Source organism: Chlorocebus sabaeus, chromosome 26 (genome assembly GCF_047675955.1).
Source record: "Chlorocebus sabaeus isolate Y175 chromosome 26, mChlSab1.0.hap1, whole genome shotgun sequence".
Lineage (NCBI taxonomy): Eukaryota > Metazoa > Chordata > Mammalia > Primates > Cercopithecidae > Chlorocebus > Chlorocebus sabaeus.
Window position 1 is genome coordinate 25044527 of NC_132929.1, and position 25995 is coordinate 25070521.

The window sequence follows — 25995 nt, forward strand, 5'->3', positions numbered from 1 at the left end:
TGTGTGAATTTGTTTCTGGGTTCTCTATTCTGTGCCATTGGCCTATGTGTCTGTTTTTATGCCAGTACCATGCTGTTTTGGTTACTATAGCTTTGTATATATGTTTTTATAGTTTGGTGTGGAATGTCATTGGTATTATAATAGAGATTGCAATGAATCTATAGATCAGACCTTTTAACTATATCGATAATTGCAATCCAGGAACATGGAACATCTTTCAATTTTTTTTGGTGTCATCTTCAATTTCTATCATTAATGTTTTATAGTTTTCATTGTAGAGGTCTTTCACTTTGCTTATGTTAATTCCTAGCCATTTAATTTTATTTGTGGCTATTGCAAATGGTATTACGTTTTATATTTCTTTTTCAGATTGCTCACTGTTGGCATATAGAAATGCTATTGATTTTTGTATCTTGATTTTGTATCCTGCAACTTTACTGAATTTGTCAGTTCTAATTTTTTTTTGGTGGTTTTTCCAAATATAAGGTCACATCATCTGCAATAAGGATAATTTGACTTCTTTTTGAATTTGAATGCCCTTTATTTCTTTCTGTTGTCTGATTGTTCTAGCTAGGACTTCTAGTACTATATGGAATAACAGTGGTGAAAGTAGGCATCCTTGTCATGTTCCAGATCTTAAAGGAAAGGCTTTTAGTTTTTTTCCCCATTTAGTATAAAACTAGCTCTGGTTCTGCCATATAAAGCTTTTATTATGCTGAGGCATGTTCCTTCTAAACCCATTTTTTTTCTAGTTTTTGTTTTTTGTTGTTTTTTTTTTTTTTTATCATGAAGGGATGTTAAACTTTATCAAATGCTTTTTTGCCATCAATTGAAAAGGTCATATGATTTTTGTCCTCCATTCTGTTGATATGATGTATGACATTGATTGATTTGCATATGTTGAACCATCCTTACATCTCTGGGATAAATCCCACTTGATCGTAATAAATGAACTTTTTAATATACCATTACATTTGCTTAGCTAGTTGTTGGTGAGTGGTTTTGTATTAATATCATTGGAGATATTGGCCTGCAGTTTTCTTTTTTTGATGTGTCTTTATCTGGTTTTGGTATCAGGGTAATGCTGGCCACCAAGAATGAGTTTGAAAGTATTCCCTCTTCCTCTATGTTTTGGAACAGTTTAAATAGAATTGGCATTAGTTCCCAGTAGAATTCATCGGTGAAGACATTGTGTCCCAGGTCTTTTTTTATTGGATAACTTTTTATTATTACTTTGATCTCATTACTTGTTATTGGGCTGTTCAAGTTTTGGATTTATTTCTCATTCAATCTAGGCAGGTTGTATGTATGTGTCTAGTAATTTGTCCATTTCTTCTAAAATTTCCAATTTATTGGCATATTTTTTTCATAGTAGCCACTTAATATGGGTTGACTGTATCCCCACCCAAATCTCATCTTGAATTATAACTCCAATAATTCCCACATGCTGTGGGAGGAACGTGGTGGGAGAAAATGGGATCATGGGGGTGGTTTCCCCCATACTGTTCTCGTGGTAGTAAATAAGTCTTATGAGATCTGATGGTTTTATAAGGAGTTTCCCTTATAAAACCAGGGGTTTCCCTGGCTCTCATTCTCTCTTGACTACTACTGTGTAAGATGTGCCTTTCACCTTCCACCTTGATTGTGAGACCTCCTCAGTCACGTGGAACTGTGAGTCCACCAAACTTCTTTTTCTTTATAAATTACCCAGTCTTGGTTATGTCTTTATCAGTAGTGTGAAAATGGACTAATATAGTAAATTGGTATTGGTAGTATGGGGGGCTGCTGTAAAGATACCTGAAAATGTGGAAGCAACTTTGGAACTGGGTAACAGGCAGAGTTTGGAACAGTTTTGAGGGCTTAGAAGAAGACAGCAAAATGTGGGAAAGTTTGGAACTTTCTAGAGACTTGTTGAATGGCCTTGACCAAAATGCTGAAAATGATATGGCCAATGAAATCCAGGCTGAGATGGTCTCAAATGGAGAAGAGAAACTTGTTGTGAACTGAAGTAAAGGTGACTCTTGCAGTGTTTTAGCAAAGAGACTGGTGGCATTTTGTCTTTGCTCTAGAGCTTTGTGGAACTTGGAACTCGAGGGAGATCATTTAGGGTATCTGGCAGAAGAAATTTCTAAGCAGCAAAGCATTCAAGAAGTGACTTGGGTGCTGTTAAAAGCATTCAGTGTTAAAAGGGAAACAGTGTATAAAAGTTTGAAAAATTTGTAGCCTGACAATGTGATAGAAAAGACAAACCCATTTTCTGAGGAGAAATTCAAGTCAGCTGCAGAAATTTGCATAAGTAATGAGGAGCCAAATGTTAATCACCAAGACAATGGGAAAAATGTTTACAGGGCACATCAGAGACCTTTGTGGCAGCTCCTGCCATCACAAGCCCAGAGGCCTAGGAGGAAAAAATGGTTTCATGGGCTGGGCCCAAAGTCCCCCTGCTGTATGTAGCCTAGGGAGTTGGTGCCCTGTATCCCAGTCACTCTAGCCATGGTTAAAAGGGGCCAAGGTATAGCTCAGGCCATTGCTTCAGAGGTGCAAGCCCCAAGACTTGGCAGCTTCCACATGGTGTTGAGCCTTCAGGTGCACAGAAGTCAAGAATTGAGGTTTGTGACCCTCTGCCTAGATTTCTGAGGATGTATGAAAATGCCTGGATGTCCAGGAAGAAGTTTGCTGCAGGGGTTGGGCCCTCATAAAGAACTTCTGCTAGGGCAGTGTGGAAGGGAAATGTGGGGTTGAAGCCACCACACAGGGTCCCCACTGGGGCACTGCCTAGTAGAGCTGTGAGAAGAGGGCCACCGTCCTCCAGACCCCAGAATGGTAGATCCACTGACAGCTTGCACTGTGTGCCTGGAAGAGCTGCAGACACTCAATGTCAGCCCATAAAAGAGGACAGAAGGGAGGCTGTACTTGGCAAAGCCACAAGATTGGAGCTGACCAAGACCATGTGAACTCACCTCTTGCATCGGTGTTACCTGGATGTGAAGCCTGGAGTCAAAGAAGATCATTCTGGAGCTTTAAGATTTGACTGCCCTGCTGGATTTCAGGCTTGCATGGGGCCTTTAGCCCCTCTGTTTTGGCCAATTTCTCCCATTTGGAATGGATGTATTTATCCAATGCATGTACTCCCATTATATCCAGAAATAACTAACTTGCTTTTGATTTTACAGGTTCATAAAGCAGAAGGGACTTGCCTTGTCTCAAATAAGACTTTGGACTGTGGACTTTTGAGTTAATGCTGAAATGAAGTAAGACTTTGGGGGACTGTTGGGAAGGCATGATTGATTTTGAAGTGGGAGGACATGAGATATGGGAGGATCTGGTGCAGAATGATATGCATGGCTGTGTCCCCAGTCAAATTATGGGAATTAGCTCCCATAATTCCCCTATGTTGTGGGAGGGACCTGGTGGGAGATAATTGAATCATGGGGGTGGTTTCCCCCATACTGTTCTCATGGCAGTGGGTAAGTCTCACAAGATCTGACGGTTTTATAAGGGGTTTCCCCTTTCACTTGGCTCTCAATCTGTCTTGTGTGCCACCATGTAAGATGTGCCTTTCACCTTCTACCCTGACTGTGAGGCCTCCCCAGCCATGTGGAAGTGTGAGTCCATTAAACATCTTTCTCTTTATAATTTACCCAGTCTCAGGTATCTGTACAAGTTTTTTTTTTTTTTTTTTTTTTTTTTTTTTTTTTAAGTAAACATGTGCTTTCATTCACCTTGGGTATATATTTAGGAGTAGAACTGCTGAGTTATATATTATCTTTGTAAGCAACCATTTTAGGAACTACCAAACTGTGTTCCAAAGTGGTTGCACCATTTTACAATTCCATGAACAAGTACAAGGCTTCTAACTTTTCCACATTCTTGCCAATACTTGCCATTACCTCTCTTTTATATTTTAACCCCCCAAACGAGTGTCAAGTGGTATCTCATTGTGGTCTTAATTTGTGTTTGCTTGATGTTGAATAATGTTGAACATCTTTTTTTTTTTTTTTTTTTGAGATAGGATTTTACTCTGTCACCCAGGATGGAGTGTAGTGTCACAAGCATAGTTCACTGCAGCCTCAACCTCCAAGACTCAAGCAGTCCTCTTACCTCAGCCTTCTGAGTAGCTGAGACCACAGGCATGTGCCACTACACCTGTCTAATTTTTTTATTTTTGTAGAGACAAGATCTCGTTATGTTGTCCAGGCTGGCTGTGAACTCCTGGGCTCTAGTAATCCTCCTACCTTGACCTTTCAAAGTGATAGGATTTGCAGGTATGAGCCACTGAACCCAACATTTTAATGTTTTTATTGGCCATTTGTATATCTTCTTTGGAGAAATGTCTATTTAAATTCTTTGTCTATTTTAAAATTGGTTTGTCTTTCTTGAGTTATAAGAGTTCTTCAAATACTCCGAATACAAATCCTATTTTTTTTTTTTTTTTTGAGACGGAGTCTCGCTCTGTCACCCAGGCTGGAGTGCAGTGGCCGGATCTCAGCTCACTGCAAGCTCCTCCTCCCAGGTTCACGCCATTCTCCTGCCTCAGCCTACCGAGTAGCTGGGACTACAGGTGCCTGCCACCTCACCCAGCTAGTTTTTTGTATTTTTTTTAGTAGAGATGGGGTTTCACCATGTTAGCTAGGATGGTCTCGATTTCCTGACCTCATGATCCACCCGTCTCGGCCTCCCAAAGTGCTGGAATTACAGGCTTGAGCCACCGTGCCCGGCCACAAATCTTTTTTTTATCACATACCTGATTTGCAAATATTTTCTTCCATTCTGTGGATTAAGTTTTTAATTTCTTGAATCATCAAGAAGTCCTTTGAAGCACTAAGTTTTAATATTTGAATGAAGTTCAATTTATTTATTTTTAATTTTGTTGGGTTTTTTTTTTTTTTTTTGGTGTCACATCTAAGACTCATTGCTTAAATCAAGGTCAGGAAGAGTTACTCCTGTTTTCCCTCTGAGATTTTTATATTTTTAGCTATTCTATTTAAGTATATAATCCATTTTGAGTTAAATTCTGTGTATTGTATGAGGTACAAGTCCAACTTTATTCTTTTGTAGGTGAATACCCCAGTTGTCACAGCAGCATTTGCTGAAACAATCATTCTTTTTACATTGAAGGGTCTCAACATTCTTGTAGAAAATCAATGACCCATGAATGTGAGATTTATTTCTGGACTCTCCATTCTATTTCATTTACCTATATGTTTACCCTTATGCCAGTACCACATTGTCTTGATTAATGTGGCTTTGTAGCAAGTTTTGAAATGAGGAATTGTGAGTCTTCCAACCTTGTTCTTCCTTTTTCAACATTGATTTGGTTATTCTTGTTCCCTTGCATTTCCATATGAATTTCTATATCATTCTCAAAACAGGTAGCTAGAATTTAATAGGAATTGTGTTGCATTTGTAGATCATTTTGGGGAGTATTGTATTAACAATATTAAATCTTCCAATCCATTAGCATGGGAGGTTTTTTCATTCATTTAGGTCTTCTATACTTTCTTTCAACACTGGTTTGTAATTTTCAGTGGATAAGCCTTACACATCTTTTGCTAACCTATTCCCAAGTATCTTATTTGTTTTTATGGTATTGTAAATAGGGTGGTTTTCTTTTCTATTTAAAAATGTACAATTAAGTTATTATTGACTATAGTCACCCTGTTGTGCTGTCAAATACTAGGTCTTATTCATTTTTTCTAACTACTTTTTTTTTATTGTCCCCATTAATCATCCCAACCTCTTCCCCAGCCTCCCACTACCCTTCCAGCCTCTGGTAACCATGCTTCTAGTCTCTACGTCCATGAGTTCAATTGTTTTAATTTTTAGATCCCATAAATAATTGAGAACATGCCATGTTTGTCTTCCTGTGCCTGGCTTATTTCACTTAAAATAATGACCTCCAGTTTCTTCCATGTTGTTGCAAATGCCTGGACCTTACTCTTTTTATGGCTGAATAGTACTCCATTGTGTATATATACCACATTTTCTTATTCTTTCATCTATTGATGGACATTTAGGTTGCTTCCAAATCTTAGCTATTGTAAACAGTGCTGCACCATACAGGAGTGCAGATATTTCTTTGATATACTGATTTCCTTTCTTTTGGGGGTATATATCCAGCAGTAAGATGGATATATATGATATATATATGGTAGCTCAATTTTTAGTTTTTTGAGGAACCTCCCAACTGTTCTCCATAGGGGCTGTACTAATTTATGTTTCCACAAACAGTGTATGAGGGTTCCCTTTTCTCCATATCCTCACCTATTATTGCCTGTCTTTTGGATATAAACCATTTTAAGTAGGGTGAGATGGTATCTTGTAGTTTTGATTTGCATTTCTCTGATGATCAATAATGTTGAGCACTTTTTCATATATCTGTTTGCCATTTGTATGTCTTCTTTTGAGAAATGTCTATTCAAGTCTTTTGCTCATTTTTTTGACTAGATTATTCAATTCTTTTCCCATAGAGTTACTTGAGCTCCTTATATACCCTGGTTATTAATCCCTTGTCCGATGAGTAGTTTGCAAATATTTTCTGACATTCTGTGGGTTGTCTCTTGACTTTGTTGATTGTATCTTTTCCTGTGCAGAAGCTTTTTAACTTGATGTGATCACATCTGTCAATGTTGCCTTTGATTGCCTGTGCTTGTGGGGTATTGCTCAAAAAATTGTTGCCCAGACCAATGTCCTGGAGAGTTTCCCTGATGTTTTCTTGAAGTAGTTTTGTAGTTTGAGGTCTCAGATTTAAGTCTTTATTTCATTTTGATTTCATTTTGTATACGACAAGAGATAGCGGTATAGTTTCAGTCTTCTGAATATGGAAATCTAGTTTTCTCAGCATCACTTTTGAAGAGACTGTCTTTTCCCTAATGTATGTTCTTGGCACTTTTGTTAAAAATGAGTTCACTGTAGGTGTATGGGTTTGTTTCTGGGTTCTACATTCTGTTCCATTGGTCTGTGTGTCTGTTTTTATGCCAGTACCATGCTGTTTTGGTTACTGTAGTTCTGTAGTATAATTATAAGTCAGGTAATGTCATTCCTCTAGTTTTGTTCTTTTTGCTTTGGTTTTTCTTGGTATTCTTTTAGGATTTTTTTTTCTATTTCTGTAAAGAATATCATTGGTATTTTGATAGGGATAACATTGAATCTGTAGATTGCTTTGGTTAGTATGAACATGTTAACAATATTGATTATTCCAATCTGTGAACAATGAATATTTTCCCAATATTTCTATTTTTTGGTGTCCTCTTCAATTTATTTCATCAGTGTTTTATAGTTTTCATTATAGAGTTCTTTCACTTCTTTGATAATTCCTAGGTATTTAATTTTATGTGTGGCTACTGTAAATGGGTTACTTTTAAAATTTCTTATTCAGATTGTTCACTGTTGGCATATAGATATGCTACTGATTTTTGTATGTTGATTTTGTATCCTGAAGCTTTACTGAATTTGTTTATCAGTTCTAATAGCTTTCTTGTGGAGTCTTTAGGTTTTTCCAAATATAAGATCAACTCATCTGAAAATAACAGTCATTTAACTTCTTCCTTTCCAATTTGGGTGCCCTTTATTTCTTTCTCTTGTCTGATTGCTCTAGCCAGGACTTCCAGTACTATGTTGAATAACAGAGGTGAAAGTGGGCATCCTTGTCATGCTCTAGATCTTAGAGCTTTTAGTTTTTCCTCACTCAGTATAATACTAGATGTAGGTCTGTTGCATATGGCTTTTATTATGTTGAGGTATGTTCCTGCTATTCCCAGTTTTTTGAGAGTTTTTTTTTTATCATGAAGGGATGTTAAACTTTTTCAAATGCTTTTTCAGCATCAATTGAAATGATCATATGGTTTTTATCTTTCATTTTGTTAATATGATGTATTACATTGATCAATTTGCATATGTTGAACCATCCTTGCATCCGTGGAATAAATCCCACTTGGATCTGATGAATAATCTTTCTAATGTATTGTTGAATTTCTAATGTATTGTTTGCTAGTATTTTTTTCAGGGTTTTCACATCAATATTAATCAGAGATATCAGTTTTCTTTTTTTGATGTGTCTTTATCTGGTTTTGGTATCAGGGTAATACTGGCCTTGTAGAGTAAATTTGGAAGTATTCCCTCCTTCTTTGGTTTTTGATTTTGAGTAGGATAGGTGTTAGTTCTTCTTTAAATGTTTGCTAGAATTCAGCCATGAGATCCTGGGCTCTTCTTTACCAGGAGGCTTTTTGTTAGGACTTTGATCTCAATATTTGTTATTCATCTGTTGAGGTTTTGGATTTATTTATGGTTCAATCTTGGTAGGTTGTATGTGTCTAGAAATTTGTCCATTTATTCTAGACTTTCCAATGTATTGCCATATATTTGCTCACAGTAGCCCCTAATGATCCTTTGAATTTCTGTGGTATCAGTTTTATTGCTTCCTTTTTCATTTCTAATTTTATTTATTTGTATTTTGATGATTTTTGACATAATCCAGCAGAATCCTCTGGATTACAAGGTAGAGACTCTTTTCTCATCCCTTACTTTCTCCCAAACAAACAGGGTTTCTTTCTCCATTCTAAGGCACCTGAAGCTGGAGCTGGAGTGACACATGCACTACTGTGGCCACCACCACCATGATTGTACTGGGTCAGACCTGAAGCCAGCACAGCACTGGGTCTTGCTCAAGGCTGGCTGTAACCACTCCCTGGCTACTGCCTATGTTTGCTCAAGGTCCCAGGGCTTTACAATCAGCTGCTGGCAAAGCCATCCAGGCCTATTTCCTTCCCTTCAGGGTGTTGAGGTACCCCAGGCCCTGGGTGGGTCCAGAGGTGCCATCCAGGAGTCAGGAACTAGTGTCAAAAACCCTAGAAGTCTAACTGGTGTTCTACTGTATTGCAGTTGAGCTGGGACTCAAACCACAGGATCTCTCTTTCCAAAGGCAGAGGAGTCTCACCCCATAGCCACTGACACCCAAGGCCATGGGAAGTACTGCCAGACTACTACCTAAGTTCCCTGAAGGCCCACAGGCTCTTCAGTCAGCTTGTGGTGAATGCTGCCTGCCCTGGGTCTCACCCTTCATGGTGGCGTGCTCCCCTCTGTCCAAGGGCAGGTCCAGAAATGCTGTCCAAGAGTCAAATCCTAGAATCAAGGACCCCAAGAGCCCACGTGGTGCTCTGCCCTGCCATTGCTTTCCTGGTACCTAAGGTGAAGACAAAGTCCCCTTTACCTTTCCCTCTGCTTTTCTCAAGCAGAAGGAGTTTTGCATTGATTAAAAAATATATATTTAATAAAATGTAATATTCATTCCAAATGAAACACTAAGCAAACCCATAAAAGAAGGTTATGTCTCTAACATGCTAAAGAATATATATCTTGAAATAAAAATTCAAAATATTACTTAAATGCAGAATAATTTGAGGCATGCCATTAAAATCAGGGACAAAGTTTGGATTCTTTCTATGGTAGTTATGTAAATTGGCTCATTTAACATCCACTTCAAAGTCCTTTTCTCTTTACTTTTTTCTACTCAAGCTAAACACTTGAGTTACTTAACTCCTCTGAATTTGACTTGATTTGATTTAATTGGCCCCTTGTAACACAGTTGTGGCCAATGAAATGTAGGCAGAAGCCCCTTGTGTTAATCCATTCTTGAATTGCTGTAAAGAAATACCTGAGGCTGGGTAACTAATAGAGAAAATGTTTAATTGGATCATGGTACTGCGGGATGTACAAGAAACATGGTGCCAGCACCTGCTTCAGGTGTACGCCTCAGGGAGCTTACAATCAAGGTAAAAGGCAAAGGAGGAGCCCATGTGTCATCTGGTGAGAAACAAAGCAAGAGCAAGGGGGAGGGGAGGTGTCACGCATTTTAAAACAACCGAGCAACTGATCTCACGTGAACTCAGAGCAAGAGCTCACTCATCACCAAAGGGATGGTGGTAAGCCATTCATGAGGGATCTGCCCCTGCCTCCTGGTCCAAATACCTACCTCTAGGCCCATTTCCAACACTGGGGATTATATCTCAACATGAGATATGGAGGGGACACACATCCAAATCATATCACCCCTGGGGAAGTTTTTATTTCCTAAATAAAAAGGCAAAACCTGATAAAGAAAAGGTTTACTATACGCCTGGTGTCTTTTCTCCTTTTTCCTGTGTGGCTGGAATACCAGGAGATACAGCAACTATCCTGTGACAATATAAAAGTTACATGCTAAGGATGCTGAAGCAGGAAGACATAAGAAACATGGTTCCTTGGTGACATCCATGAGAAGTAATAGCTACCTTTATATTTCTTCTCATGTAAAAATTATTTTTTGTTACGTAAAATGTTAACTCTTTACTTGCTTCAGTGATGTTTATAAGGTACTTTGTATTTGCCGATAGCTGAAATTTTAGTAGATATTTCCACCATCACAACTGTTATTTAACACTGCTCTGTAAATCCCAACCAATTCAGTAAGCCAATAAAAATAAACAGGAGGTGTAAATATTAGAATGAGGAAGACAACACTAATTTTTTTTTGTTTTTACAGGTGATATTATGGTCTTCCAAGCAAATACAAGATAATCATTTTAATAAGCATTGTTAAATAGGAGAGTTTAGTCACAAATTACAAATACATAAAAATTTATGGCTGTTATAAATGTCAGCAGTTGACCAGTTAGACAATAAAATATTTTAAAATCTCATTCCTAATTTTAAAATATATGAAATATGTAGGAAGAAATTATTTAAGAAATGTTTAGGACGTAGATGCAGAACATTACAAACTAAAGATACATATGATATTTCTGAATGTATAGAATAAAAATTATGAAGGTATAAGTTCTCCTCCAAATAACTTATAAATATTAAATACAATTCTAAACAATCTATATATGATTGTTTGGTGGGGAGGGGAACAGGCCAAACTTATTCTAAAGTGCAATTTAAAAAATTTAGTATAGGTACAATATGCAGGAAGTAGTGAAAAAAAGTCATGATAGAAGAATTATACTGTCAGATATTAAAATGTATAAAATAATAATGATTGAAATAATATGGTATGGACATAAAATTAGGTATACCAATCATTAGGGAAGAGTAACATAATTTATAGTTTCATGCAAATATTAATGAGTTTACTATTTAGCAAATGTGACATTCCTAATCATTAAGAAAAGATGAATCATTGAATAAAAAGAAATAAGGCAAGTGTTAACTCTTTAGGAAAAATAAATTTGATCTCTACCACATCACATATTGAAATGAAATTTCTTGCCCTTTTTTTCTTATTCTCCCCATATTCATGTAGAAATGACTTGTCCACTTACAAAGGTACCTAAATATTGTAAACATAGCATGCAATTAAAGTGTAATGAAAGGACAGAGAAAAGCAGAAGTGCTAACAAAATGGGCCAGGAATCATTCTCAAAATGCATACTGTTTGTAACAGCTAACTTAATAAACAAGGACATCTTATTCATTACACTGCTCACAGTGTCTATGAGATAAAAAAGAACAATCACTGTGAAGATTCCCAGCTAGCTATTCTTGTTACTAGGGTAAGATGGAGCTCTCTTTTTTATGGAGGCCTTATAAAGAAAACACTCTATGGGTAGTTGATAAAGGTTTTGAGAATATCTTTACCATGATGAGAACGAAATTCACAATCTTTTAAAAAGTAACAATCATAGGCAGATGCTGAGTACAATTTTAAAAAGACATTAAACTCAGAAGCAAGGTTTGAATTCTCATTGTGGTAGAAATGTAAATTGGTTCATTTAACATTCACTTCAATCTTCTTCTTCTCTTGTCTTTTTTTCCTACTTTGTGCTATTATGCAGAATCATTTTGAGGTGATCCATTCTTGAGTAATCTTAGCTCCCTAACAAAGAATAAATGGTTGATGGATTGGAAAATTAAATCTGGATTTAAAAAAGCAGAACAATAATATAAACTAGAAAAAAATATATGTATAGGTGGTGGAGAAGTCTACAAAAGATAAGATTATAGAGTAAAACATTAATATACAGGCATAATTTGTTTAACTGCACTTTATTGTACTTCACAGATATTGCTTTTTTACAAATGGAATGTTCATGGAACTCTGTGTACAGCAAGTCTGTTGTTGCCATTTTTCCAACACCTGTGTTTACTTCCTGTCTCTGTGTCAGCATTTTTTAGCAGTAAAGTATTTTTAAATTAAGGTATGTACTTTTTATTAGACAAAATGCTATTATACCCTTAAGAGACTACAATATAGTAGAAACATAACTTTTATATACACTGGGAAACCAAAACAGTTGTGTGACTCACTTTGCTGCAATATTTGCTTTATTGCAATGGTCTTACACAAAGCCTGCAATACCTCTGGGGTATGCCTACATTTTATTATGTAAAAATTCAAAAGTCCTGCTAGGCAAAAAGTACAGTACCACAAAAGGAAAACTGGCAAAACAATTTCTAATAGAATGACAGATGAAACAAAAACCTCAGTAGATAACAGATGACGGGCATAAGAAGTAAGTAATAAAAAAGGAATACGATTGGCAAATAATTTTTTAAGTTTAATTTCACCAGAAACTAAAGCAATCAAAGAACTGCTGATATGCTATTTAAAGACAAACAAACAAAGAAAAAGATAATGTGCCAGGCTGTTGAGACTCATAAATCATCTCACATGCTAATGATGGGCCATAGTTTTCTCTACCATTTGTCATACTCCCCCCAAATACAGGAGACATCTGGCTTTGAATGAGGAGGCCGAGCTTCTGTTTCTCGGTTTCTTTAACATCCCAATGTGTTCCTCACTGGGACTGAGGGAAAAAGTACTCCAAAGGTACTTCTGTCCTCCTAAGGAATTCTCTTGATTCCTCAACACTCCTCTTTACCATGTTTTATAGGTTCAAGGTGGGTTAATATCCTGCAAGGTAGGACTTCTCTTTAGGATGCACCTATTAATGTCATCAGGCTTTAAGAATTCAGAAGAAACTAGAACAGAAACAGCCTCATTTTAACATCCATTACACAGTTCAAGTGGATTTGTGTTCTAACCAAAAAATCTTTGACTAAGAAACTTGTATGAACTCCCCAATTTCTCAAGGGTATTTTACTCTCTGAGCACTAGTAGCAAAAACTGCTATATATTATCACTCGTTCTACCCATATTCATTCATTACAAAAGTGTCTACTGAGTGTTAATTATGCTCAATGCCTAGGAGACAAGGATGAAGAGAGGGCTCACTGTCTGTGGGGATGGGGTGGGGACTAGTCTCAGATGTATTCTTAAGTAGTTGCAATGCTACATAATAGCTCTATAGTAGAAAAAAAGATGGAAGTGCCACAGGAACACAGCGATCCTCTTAGTTGTTGATCACTTGGGAATTTCAAGGAATTGGAAAACATTCTTGTGTGTGTGTCTTTCCTACCAACTGAATTAAACAGTCATATTATTACCAGATTGGCATTGTTTTCATTCTACCACTCAAAGTACAAATAAGCTGTGGTGTAAAAATGCCTTATAAACTGTTCTGCTGTGACTAGTAATAGTTAAGATTATAGATCCAAGATTTAAAATGACAACAATATGTATTAAAGTATTAATAATTCCCTTAAATATTTCTCCTTATCTTATTTTCTTGCTGTATTTTATACATCCTCTACAGTTACTTTGACAAGATTTTTTAATTGACTGGGACATTTATTGGAACAATATTTTATATGTATGATTCTATACACACTATTCTATTTTTCAGGCTCCAGTTTTCTTTCCATGAAAAATATCAGTTATACTCAAAGTGAAAGGACTACCAATGGCAGAGAATTTCAAGACCTTGCTCTTCCTGTAAAACGTGCTCGAAAAGCAGTTAAGTCTTCTCTGAAGGTATCTCCTAAGACAATTTCACTCAAGAGTTTTGGAGGTTTGGAGAAAGGTTTGGCAAGGTTTCTTATCAGGCCAGGTTTTCTCCTCTCCTAAAGAGGAGAGTGGATCTAACTCCCTCTTGACCAATTGTTTTTTTTTTTTTTTTTTTTTTTTGAGGCGGAGTTTCGCTCTGTCGCCCAGGCTGGAGTGCAGTGGCCGGATCTCAGCTCACTGCAAGCTCCGCCTCCCGGGTTCACGCCATTCTCCTGCCTCAGCCTCCTGAGTAGCTGGGACTACAGGCGCCCGCCACCTCGCCCGGCTAGATTTTTGTATTTTTTAGTAGAGACGGGGTTTCACCGGGTTAGCCAGGATGGTCTCGATCTCCTGATCTCGTGATCCGCCCGTCTCGGCCTCCCAAAGTGCTGGGATTACAGGCTTGAGCCACCGCGCCCGGCCTGACCAATTGTTTAAAGTACATTCATGTAACCTTGAGCTGCATTTCTGATGCAGAGTAGTGTATTAGTTAAGCACATAGGCCTTGGAGTCAGATGGACACAAATTTAAATGCCAGCTCTGCCATTTGTTGACTAAGTGACTTTAGGCAAATTAATTTCTTTAAGCCCGTTTCTTCAAACATAATTTGGGGATTATGATAATTACCTTATAAACTTGGTAAGTGGATAAAATGAGAATATATATGCAAAAACACAGTGTCTGGCATATTGTAAAGGTGGTATAAATGGTAATCAATATTGTTATTAATAAAAGGAGTTCTAAACCTTAAAACAAAAGTCCAATATACATCGAAATAGAACCTCTTGAAAGCTTAAAACTCACAGGGCCTATAAAACAATAACACAATGAAAAGAAAAAACTATGTAGGTAACATCATGAGGAAGAGAACAGCACCTTACATCTCAATATTAATGTTGACTGTAAATGGCCTAAATGCTCCACTTAAAAGATACAGAATGACAGAATGGATAAAAAAAATCACAATAGAAATATCTACTTCAAGAGACTCACCTAACATGGGAAGATTCAAATAAATTCAAGGTAAAAGTGTGTAAAAAGGTACTTCTATGCAAATGGAAACCAAAAGCGAGCAGGAGTAGCTATTCTTTTATCAGGCAAAACAGACTTCAAAGCAACAACACTAAATAAAGAAAGATGGTCCCTATTATAATGATAAAAGAATCAATTCAACAAGAAGAGATTACAATCCTAAATTTATATGCACCAAACACTGAAGCATCTACATTTATAAAGCAGTCACTACTAGACCTAAGAAACGAGATAGACAGCAAAACAATAGTGGGAGACTTCAGTGTGCCACTCACAGCACTAGCAGATCTTCAAGACAGAAAGTCAACAGAGGAACAGTGGACTTAAATGACATGCTAGAACAAATGAACTTAAAGATATTTACAGATAATGCTACCCAAGATTTCTAGAATATACATTCTTCTCATGAGCACATGGAACATTCTCCAAGATAGACCATATAATAGGCCATAAAACAAGTCTCAACAAATTTAAAAAAATCAAAATTACATCAAGTATCTTCTCAGGCCACAGTAGAATAAAGCTAGAAATCAACTCCAAAAGGAACCCTCAAAACTGTACAAAGACATGGAAATTAAATAAGCTGCTTCTGACTGATATCTAGGTTAACAATGAAATCAAGATGGAAATTTACAAGTTATTTGAATTGAATGATGATAATGACGCAAGTTATCAAAACCTCTGGAATACAGCAAAAGCAGTGGAACTTAGAGGAAAGTTTATAGTGCTAAATACCTACATCAAGAAGTCTGAAAGAGCACAAATTGATGACCTAATGTCACACCTCAATGAACTAGAGAAACGAGAACAGACTAAACCTGAAGCTAGAAGAAAAGAAATAACACAGAGCAGAACTAAATAAAATTCAAACAAACAAAACAATACAAAAGATCAAGGAAACAGAAAGCTGGTTCTTTGAAAAAAATAAACAAAATTGATAGACCATTAGCTAGATTAACCAAGAAGAAGGAAGATCCAAATAAGCTCAATTAGAAATGAAACTGGAGACATTACAACCAACACCACAGAATTACAGAAACAATCATTCAAGACTATTATGAATACCTTTATGTGCACAAACTAGCCTAGAGGAAATGGATGAATTCCTGGAAACATACAATCCTCCTAGGTTAAATCAGTAATAGAAACCTTGAAAAGACTGATAAGAAGCAGTGACATTGAATCAGTAATTTAAAAATTGTCAACAAAATAAAAGACCAGGACCAGATGGATTCACACCTGAATTCTACCAGACATTCAAAGAATTGGTACTAATCCTACTGAAACTATTCCAAAAGATGATTCCAATCATTCTATGAAGCTAGTATCATCCTGATACCAAATCCAGGAAAAGACACAACAAAAAACAAAACTACAGATCAATTTTCCTTATGAACATAGATTCAAAAATCCTCCCCCAAAATACTAGCTAAACAAATCCCACAGGATGTCAAAAAGGTAATTCATCATGGTCAAGTGGGTTTCATCCCAGGGATGCTGGGATGGTTTAACATACGCAAGTCAATAAACATGATACATCACATAAACAGAATTAAAAACAAAAACTATATTATTATCTCGATAGATGCAGAAAAAGCACTTGATAAAATATGGCATCCCTTTATAATAAGAACCAGGCATAGAAGGCACCTATCTCAAAATAATAAAATCCATATATGACAAACCCATAGCCAACATCTTATTGAATGGGGAAAAGTTGTAAGCACTTCTCCTGAGAATAGAAACAAGACAAGGATGCCCACTTTCACCACTCCTATTCAACATAGTTCTGGAAGTGCTATCCAGACCAATCAGGCAAGACAAAGAAATAAAGGACATTGAAACTGAAAAAGAGGAAGTCCAACTATCACTGTTTGCAGATGATATGACTGTATACCTAGAAAATCCTAAGTACTCCTCCAAAAGACTCTTAGATTTAATAAACGAATTCAGTAAAGTCTCAGGTTTCAAAGTCAATGTACAACAATATCATTGTTGATGCATAGCATCAAGCTGAGAATCAGATCAAGAACGTGATCTCTTTTATAAGAGCTCTAAAAAAGAAAAAATAAATAAAATACCTAGGAATATATTTAACTATGGAAGTGAAAGATCTCTACAAGGAGGACTACAAAACACTGCAAAAAGTAATTATAGATGACAGAAACAAATGAAAACACATTTCATGCTCATGGATTGGAAGATGTGCAAATGACCATACTGCCCAAAGGAATCTACAGATTTAATACAATTCCCATCAAAATACCAACATTGTTTTTCACAGAATTAGAAAGAACAATCCTAAAATTCATATGGAACCAAAAAAGAGCCCAAATAGCCACAGGAATCCTAAGCAAAAAGAACAAATTTGGAGGCATCACATTACCGGACTTCAAATTATACTAAAAGCCTGCAGTTACTAAAACAGCATGATACTGATATAAAAGTGGGCACCTAGACCAGTGGAACAGAATAGAGAACCCAGAAATAAAGCCAAATATGTACAGCCAACTGATCTTCAACAAAGTACACAAAAACATACGTTAGGGAATTGACATAATTTATTACATGAAATGGTGCTAGGAAAACTGGCAAGCCACATGTAGAAGAATGAAACTGGATTCCTATCTCTCACCTTATACAAAAATCAACTCAAGGTGAATCAATGACTTAAATATAGGACCTGAAACTGTACAAATTCTAGAAGACAACATTGGAAAAACTCTTCTAGCCACTAACCTAGGAAAAGAATTTATAACAAATATCCCAAAAGCAAATGCAACAAAAACAAAAATAAATAAATGAGACCTAATTAAACTAAAAACTCTCTGCACAACAAAAGAAATAATCGACAGAGTAAACAGAAAACCCACAGAATGGGAAACAATATTTGCAAACTACACATCCAAAAAAGGGCTAGTATCCAGAATGTACAAGGAACTCAAACAAATTACCAAGAAAAAAATACAAATAATTCCATCAAAAAGTGGGCAAAGGACATGAATAGACATTTCTTAAAAGAAGATATACGAATGGCCAATAAATATATGAAAAAATGCTCAACATCAGTCATCATCAGGGAAATGCAAATTAAAACCACAATGAGATATCACAATGAATTCTGAAAGAATGGCCATTATTATTAATAAAAAGTCAAAAAACAATAGAGGTTGGCATGGATGTGGGAAAAAGGGAACACCTATTCACTATTGATGGGAATGTAAATTAGTACAACCTCTATGGAAAACCATAACGGAGGGCCCTTGAGGAGTTAAAAATAGAACTACCATTTGATCCAGCAATCCTATTACGGGGTATCTACCCAAAGGAAATAAGTCATTATATGAAAAAGACACTTGCCCATGCATGTTTACAGCAGCACAATTCACAATTGCAAAGATGTAGAACCAACCTAAGTGCCCATCAACTAATGAGTGGATAAAGAAAATGTGGTACATGCACACCATGGAATACTACTCAGCCATTCAAAGGAATGAAATTACATCTTTTGCAGCAACTTAGATGGAGCTGGAGGCCATTATTCTAAGTGAAGTAACATAGGAGTGGAAAACCAAAAACCATATGTTCTCACTTTTAAGTGGGAGCTAAGCTACGAGTACGCAAAGGCATACAGAGTGATATAATAGATTTTAGAGACTCAGAGCGGGGAGGGTGAGAGGAGGGCTAGGGATACAAAACTACACATTAGGTAAAATGTACACTACTTGGGTGATGGGTGCACTAAAATATCAGAATTCAGCACTATGTAATTCATCTATCCATGTTAAAAAAAACCCATTGTACCTCAAAAGCTATTGAATTTTTAAAAAGAAGAAAAAAGTATTGTTATTAATATTATTTCTTAGGGATATAAATGCAAACTCACTATTAGTTCATACATATAAAAGCTTTGTTGAGAGACGCAATATGTATTTCGGAGTAACTTTTATCCCTTTCTTTAGGAAAGCTGAAATATACTCCTGAATTAAGGTAGACCAGTAAAGAGCTATATATCAGAACTGATTTTTCCTAGCCACTGGTAGAACCATTTTTACCAGCTTTTGCCTTGTCTTTATGCCCTTGGTCAACATAGTGCAATGTCATAGACTCAGTTATGGCTGTATTTTCTATGTCAACATAACTCTTTACTTCATGCAGTGCTTCTCTATGGAGAGTGTGGTAATCAGTTGGGCTGTTCAGAAATATTCACCTTTTCATCCTTCCAAGGCACAGGGTTGGACTGCAAATTATCTTTAAGTTCATTAAAGATAAGTATGAACATGGGGCTTGCTCTGGGAAATGAAATGAAGAAATTTGAGCTCAAATGAAATGTGTCCTTTCCAAGTGGAAGCTTTAAGAACCACTATACAGTCCACCCATTTCTCTTCCTCCTGTTGCACTGATTATAAATGAGATGAAGTCTACTTTGGCTTGTATGTATGAGTTGCTGTGGTAGATAGAGACCCCATCTTATATGCAATGGACACACAGTGTGAGTGAAAAATAAACCTTTGTCAGCATAAGCCAGTAAGATTTTACTAATGCTTGTTACTATAGCATAATTCTGTCTATCCTGTTTGATATAGGGATCCACCAGAAAACAATATTATCTTGTCTTAGTATAGGGAATAGGTGTACTTGATGTGTACATTGTTTTGTTTTTGGATACTTCCCAATTATCCAAAGCGGCATTGTCATTTCCTCTGCCCTGACAGATAGAATGCTCAGAGCCAATCTAATTCATGGACCAAGTCTAACAAAAGTAAAAGATTTTTCAATAGAATTTCACATTCTAACCTCATTTCAGGCTTTTATCTTCCCTTCTCTCTCACTTTTTAATCCTCTTTTCCTTATCTGCTTATTTAAAATATTATTCTATGCTATTGTATTCAACACATTTATGTACAGCTATGTAAAATAAACCTTATGTGAAAAAATGGGCATATACATAATTAAATATATATACAAATATATTGCCCATTGTTTTAATAATAATAAAAGTTTTAAACATGTGACATCCAATATGAACTGACCTGTGTGCTTTGCCATATCTTTCAGTTATCCCCTCCTTGAAACAGCCTGACAACCGAGACACTGCTGTTAACCTGGTATCTCCAGTGGAAAGAATTGTCCTTAGGAAGACCATGGGATGAAGATTCAGGACTAGTTCTAGTTTAAATTTTTCGGACTATGTATGTAGTTTCCAGCAACTCACTTTCCAGTTGGGTCTCAACTTCTTCATTTGTAAAAGTGAGGCCTTTTAAAAAATTTAATTTATATTCAAATTATGTCCTTTATTTTAGATTATATGAATTAAGACATGAGGAAATAGATCAAATTAATCTACCTCTATTAAGCAGGAAAAAAACCTCAAGTATTATTTCCCCAGCCTAAATCAGCTATTTGCCACTTATTCATTTATTTACACATTTCTTTAAGAAATATCTCTTGTAGCAAGACAGAACAGAGACCCCTCTTAGGGGCTTGCTGCGACACCCCAAGTATGAAAATAAGGGAAAGTCTTGAGTCCCTTCAAGAGAAATTCCAGGCATATAGCTAGCCTTGAGACGTAAATCGCAACTCAATAAGCAAGGAGGACAAGATGCTTGGTTCCCTATAGAAACTAAAGATGACACATGTCCCTAAGTTGTTTTTCTGAAACCCAGACCCCCATCAGATGGAAAAGTCCAACCGCAGTCACGTAGACTTCAGATATATGAAATCTGATTGCTGTTCTTTGTTCTTAATTTTTTCCTGAAGGACCTGGAGAGAGTAATGCCCACAGGTCAAACCTCAGCTTTCCCTTCTGATGACTCCAAGTTTTTAAACAAAGCCTTGACTTCCTTAAGCAATTGCAAATCAAAAGAATCTCTGAATCCACCTATGACCTGTAAACCCCCACTTCAAGATAGCCTGCCATTTTGGGCCAAACCAATGTATTAATATAACCTCCAAGTATTGATTTACAATTTTGACTGTAACTTCTGCTTTCCTAAAAAGAAGCGTCTCTGCTTTTAAGAGCCCTTGCTTATAGGCCATTGGGGAGGCCAGCTCTTAAGGATTAGCTGCGCAATTCTCCTTGCTTGGCACCCTGTAAATAAACACCCTCCTTACTCTTACTGCAAACCTTGGTGTGGGTGTTTGGCTTCACTGTGCCAGGCAAGCAGACCCACATTTGGTTTAGTAACAGCAGACTATGTGAAAAACACTGCAAGTTTCAAGACAAGTAAAGAATACAGCCTTCAACAGCCAATTATGATCAAATGAGTTGATAGATCATACTTGGGGAAAAATTCAACGTCTATTATAAAGTTAATATGAGATAAAGGGGCAAATACATTGCATCAGAAATGAAACTTTTAGGATGCAAAAAAGACTGTGAACACCATCAGAAACTTCATTGGCAAGAAACTAATAGAATGTATGGAGGGCTTGAATTAGGATCTTGGAGAAGGATTGAGTTGTAGTAAAACATAATCTAAGAACCAATTTTATTTTTTAAATGATTGGTGCTACTATACTATAGTGGAATGTGCATGGGGAGGGACATGCAAAAGATGTCTGTGCGATGAGGTTGCAAGAGACTGTGCGATGAGGTAGTCAGTGGGGTCTTACTCAAAAACTGTTTAGATTTTCAGGGGTTCGAACATGGAAAATGAATTCAGGCAGTGGAGTGTACATAAAAGTGAAGTTGACTAACAAGGCAAGACAATGAAAAGACCACCCTGAGTGTCCTTTAAGAATGTGAAGAAGACAAAGAGCAAAGGACATTAAGATGGAGTGGTTATCCAAGTGTAAGAAGCTTTTAAAAATTCGTCTGTCAGGAAATAATGCATTGAACTCAAATCTTTGAGGATGATTGAAATAACTGGTGGGTAATTATAAGTTCATTTAAATATTATAGTTGCTTAATGAACGACGTGAGTGATGTGGCTTTACCCCTTAAGTCATAAGTTGTTAATGAGCCTAACTATTTCAAATGGTCATAGATTTAATTTCCTCACAGATTATTTGTAATGGAGAAAGATGATAGTCTATTGGAAGATTTTGAATTGGAAGAGAGAATTTTGAAATGTTTGCCAAGGGCTTGAAACTTTTTGTTAGCTGAGTGTAGTTTTTTGTAATAGCAACAGGAATGGACCAATCCTACCCCTATGAAAATCATGAAGAAAAGAGGAGCCACGGAGTACATAGTTACCTGTTACTGTAGAAGTATAAAGTGGAGTATTTTTAATTTAAACATTTAAAACCTTGAAATAATGTCATCAAAGTGATAACAAAATTTATGTTTTGTTGAGGTCAGCGTATGTATACTTTATTTGAAATGCAGGTTTATTTCAAAATGTGGGGAGAGGGCTCAAATATAAAAGAGAGAAAACTTCCATGAGAGTTCAGTGTCTTCCTCTTAGTGTAAATGGAGGGTGCTGTGGTTCACTCCTATCATTTCCTCTTTGTTTGGAGCCATTGTGCTCTAACGGGAAAAATGTTAGCAGAAGTCTTAATGATGTAGTGTGAGTTCCCTACCCTTTCACTAAAATATTTCCATCAGAACGTTTACTGTCAGTCAGACTTCTGCACTGAACAAAAAACTAAAATTTAATTCCATTATTTTAAAAAATAAATTATAGGCTCTCAAAATTTTTCCATAGGTGGATTCTCAATATTCACCACTAACAATATGCCTTAAAATAAGTCCATATACCAAGATCAAATTTGCAAAATTTTGTCCTGTTGTTAATTAAACCAAGTCCTTTCTCAGTGAATGGGAAATTAACAGTTAAAATGAATGAATACAATAAGGATTGGCTCTTTTAAGGCTGGTAATTCCAAATTCTTTGATCTGGCTACCACCAAGCTCCTACCCTGACTACTGAGACTAACTGAATCCAAACTTAATCAAATCAATCACACCAAAAGAAGGAACATCATCAGAAACTTCGTTTGCAAGAAACTAATAGAATTTACGGAGGGCTTGAATTAGTACCTTGGAGAAGGACTGAGTTCTGGTAAAACATAATCTAAGAACGAATTTTATGTTTTAAATAATTGGTGCTACTATACTATAGTGGAATGTGCATGGGAAAGGACAGACTGGTATACAGGAGTGTTCTTTCAATATCAAAGAGCATAAGAAACACTTGAGAATCTTTTTAAAATGCATCCCTTTTCTGGATTAATTAGGTCTGGGGCCCAAAAACATCACAGGTGTTGGTGATGCTACTGATCTGCAGAATTACCTCTGAGTAACAAGGCGATAGAGAACACAGAGCTAGAATGGTTCTTCTATAATGATTTGACTTTGAACCTTTCCCCCCAGCTGTAAAATGATACCATCAACACCAGTTCATAGGATAATTGGAGGAGTAAATGAAGTTATATTTGTGAAATGCTAGGAAAAGTTGACCTTAGGTAGGAGCAAAGAAGCGAAAGCAGAGAATATGGTACATAATGCTGGTAATTGGGTAGATGTGGTGGTGGGAATTTGTGGAGGTTCTCATTGCTTTAAATTTCTAATTGAAGTAGAAAGCAAAGTCACCATCTGAGATTAAAGATGGGGAGGTGGTGCTGGAGAGCTGAAGAGAAATAAAGGAGGAAGTAGTTGTCTAGGAGAACAGGAGAAATAAAGTAATAGGGAATGCAGTAGGATTGTCTGACAGAATTAAGACCGATTTGACTTATATAATTATGAATTAAAAATGAGACTACTCAGCATGGTTGTATAAATTTCTGAATACATTTAGCTGCACAAACTCAGATGTGGAGAATATCTTTAATTAGGTTTGTGGCTTTTTCAGTGAACCGAAAAGGTGAAGAACTGCAAAAGAGATGAAAGTGAGTGTGAATAAATAACTATAACGATTAGCCATGTTTAATTTAGGTAAGGAAGAGAGGACATCAGTCGGTGAGGAGCAGTAGGAAGGTACTAAAGTCTATATATTGCTGAGATTTCATTTATGATAGCATGTGGAAAATGTTTGTAATTGTTCCATTTGTACCTTCACTTGAAAAGAATGTATAGTCTTGACTGTTGAATGCAGTGTCTAATATGCACGTGCGCACGCGCGCACACACACACACACCAAACTTACAAATGTTTTCCTAATAAATATTCTTTAACAACTATTTGTCAGATTTAACTATTATTATTTAAGGGAAGAGGATTAAAATATTATATTGTTGTTACGGACTTGTCGGTTAATCCATGAGAGTCTGAACATTTTTGCTTTATAATATTTCTATGCAATATTTTTGATACATACATATTAATACTTACCAATGCCTTCTTCCTTAAATTTTAATTTATTCTACATGAATATTACTATGTTAGCTTTCTTTTGGTAAATAGTTACGTGGTATTTTCTTTTTCTATTGCTTTGTTTTCAACTTTTCTAGGGGGTTTTAAGTTTTTTTTTTTTTTTTTTTTGTAAGAATAAAGACAGTTTAAAAAATCACTTTTGTCCCAGCACTTTGGGAGGCCGAGACAGGCGGATCACGAGATCAGGAGATCGTAGACCATCCTGGCTAACACGGTGAAACCCCGTCTCTACTAAAAAATACAAAAAACTAGCCGGGCGAGGTGGCGGGCGCCTGTAGTCCCAGCTACTCGGGAGGCTGAGGCAAGAGAACGGCGTGAACCCGGGAGGCGCAGCTTGCAGTGAGCTGAGATCCGGCCACTGCACTCCAGCCTGGGCGACAGAGCGAGACTCCGTCTCAAAAAAAAAAAAAAAATCACTTTTGCTTCTCAGTAGGATATAGTAGTTCTTGTAGGCAATGTTTCCACTTCAATAATTAGAAAAAAGTAGAGATACTACAAAAATGCTATTTTAAGGATACTGCAAACAACGGGCAAGGGAGAGGTTAAAATTCTAGGGAGGGAAGAGTCTTTCTTATGTGAGCTGTCACTCTCAGTTATTTTCATCCCTTGAAAGCATCTACAGATTCTGAGTACTGCTGAGAATCAGGGTTAGCATAGGTAGAAGTACATTACTATGGGAGGGATGAACCATGAGAACTTTGGACGATTATGCAGGCAGGTATAAAAATTTAAAGCAGTATCACATACATGGCAGCTAATTTTTACCACAGGATATTTGCTGAGTTATGTGGTGTTTTGAAAGGCTGAGGCAGGGCTGGGTCAGAAACTTTTGAAGTCTCTATGAAGTCTTTTACAGTTCTTACAGTGACTACGAGGCAGTCTCGCAAATACCTGGTTGGTCTTCTCATCAAGACATATATTAAATTTGGAAGATGTGTAGTATCGAAGGATAAAGAGTTAAGCTCAACACGTTCAAAGGATAGAATTAAATCTCTCTCAATTTTCATGGCTGAGGATTCAGAAACTTCCAGTTTCTTAATTTAAGGCTCATGAATGCCATGTCCAAAGAACAAAATGTGAATTAATCTTACCAAAATTGCATTCCAGCTCTGATCCAGCTCAACCACTGATTAAATCATAGTCTCAGTTCCTCATCCTAAATGAGAAAAGGAAGAACTACCTCTGGTGACAAATAACATCATCTTCAGACTCTACAGTTCTTTCATACATAACCTTGGTGTACAATAAAATATTACAAGACAGACAAAGGGCGTGATAGAAACACACAGAGATGATGTGTATATTGGCTCTTCTTTGTTTTTGCAGAGAGAGGACTATTTGGGCTCTTTTTTGATTCCATACAAATTGTAAAAGTTTTTCCTAATTCTGTGAAGAATGTCAGTGTCATTGAATCTATAAATTACTTTGGGCTAAATGACCATTTTCACAATATTGATTCTGCCTATCCATGAGCATGGAATGTTTTTCCAGTTGTTTGTGTCCTCCAATTTCTTTGAGCAGTGTTTTGTAGTTCTCCTTGAAAACGTCCTTCACTTCCCTTGTTAGCTGTAATTCCTAGGTATTTTATTCTTTGTGTAGCAATTGTGAACGGGAGTTCAGTCATAATTCATGATTTGGTTCTCTGCTTACCTATCGTTTGTATATGGGAATGATAGCAATTTTTGCAGATTGATTTTGTATCCTGGGACTTTGCTGAAGTTGTTTATCAGCTTAAGAAGCTTTTGGACTGAGGCAATAGGGTTTTCTAGATATAGGATCATGT

At 36.5% G+C, this 25995-nt stretch overlaps 1 protein-coding gene and 1 long non-coding RNA gene across 9 annotated transcripts in view; one reads left to right on the plus strand and one right to left on the minus strand.

Annotated features, from left to right (window-relative positions):
- FAM227B (family with sequence similarity 227 member B) overlaps nt 1–25995 on the minus strand; it is a 521377-nt gene that overhangs the window by 59316 nt on the left and 436066 nt on the right. The window lies entirely within an intron of this gene.
- LOC103245648 (uncharacterized) lies at nt 809–24076 on the plus strand. 2 transcript variants are annotated; one of them, XR_012091489.1, is made up of 4 exons: nt 809–3251; nt 12041–12176; nt 13725–13852; nt 19955–24076. It is a non-coding gene; the product is annotated as an uncharacterized lncRNA (long non-coding RNA). The 2 variants fall into 2 exon arrangements; XR_502006.3 differs by having other exon boundaries at nt 13725–13834.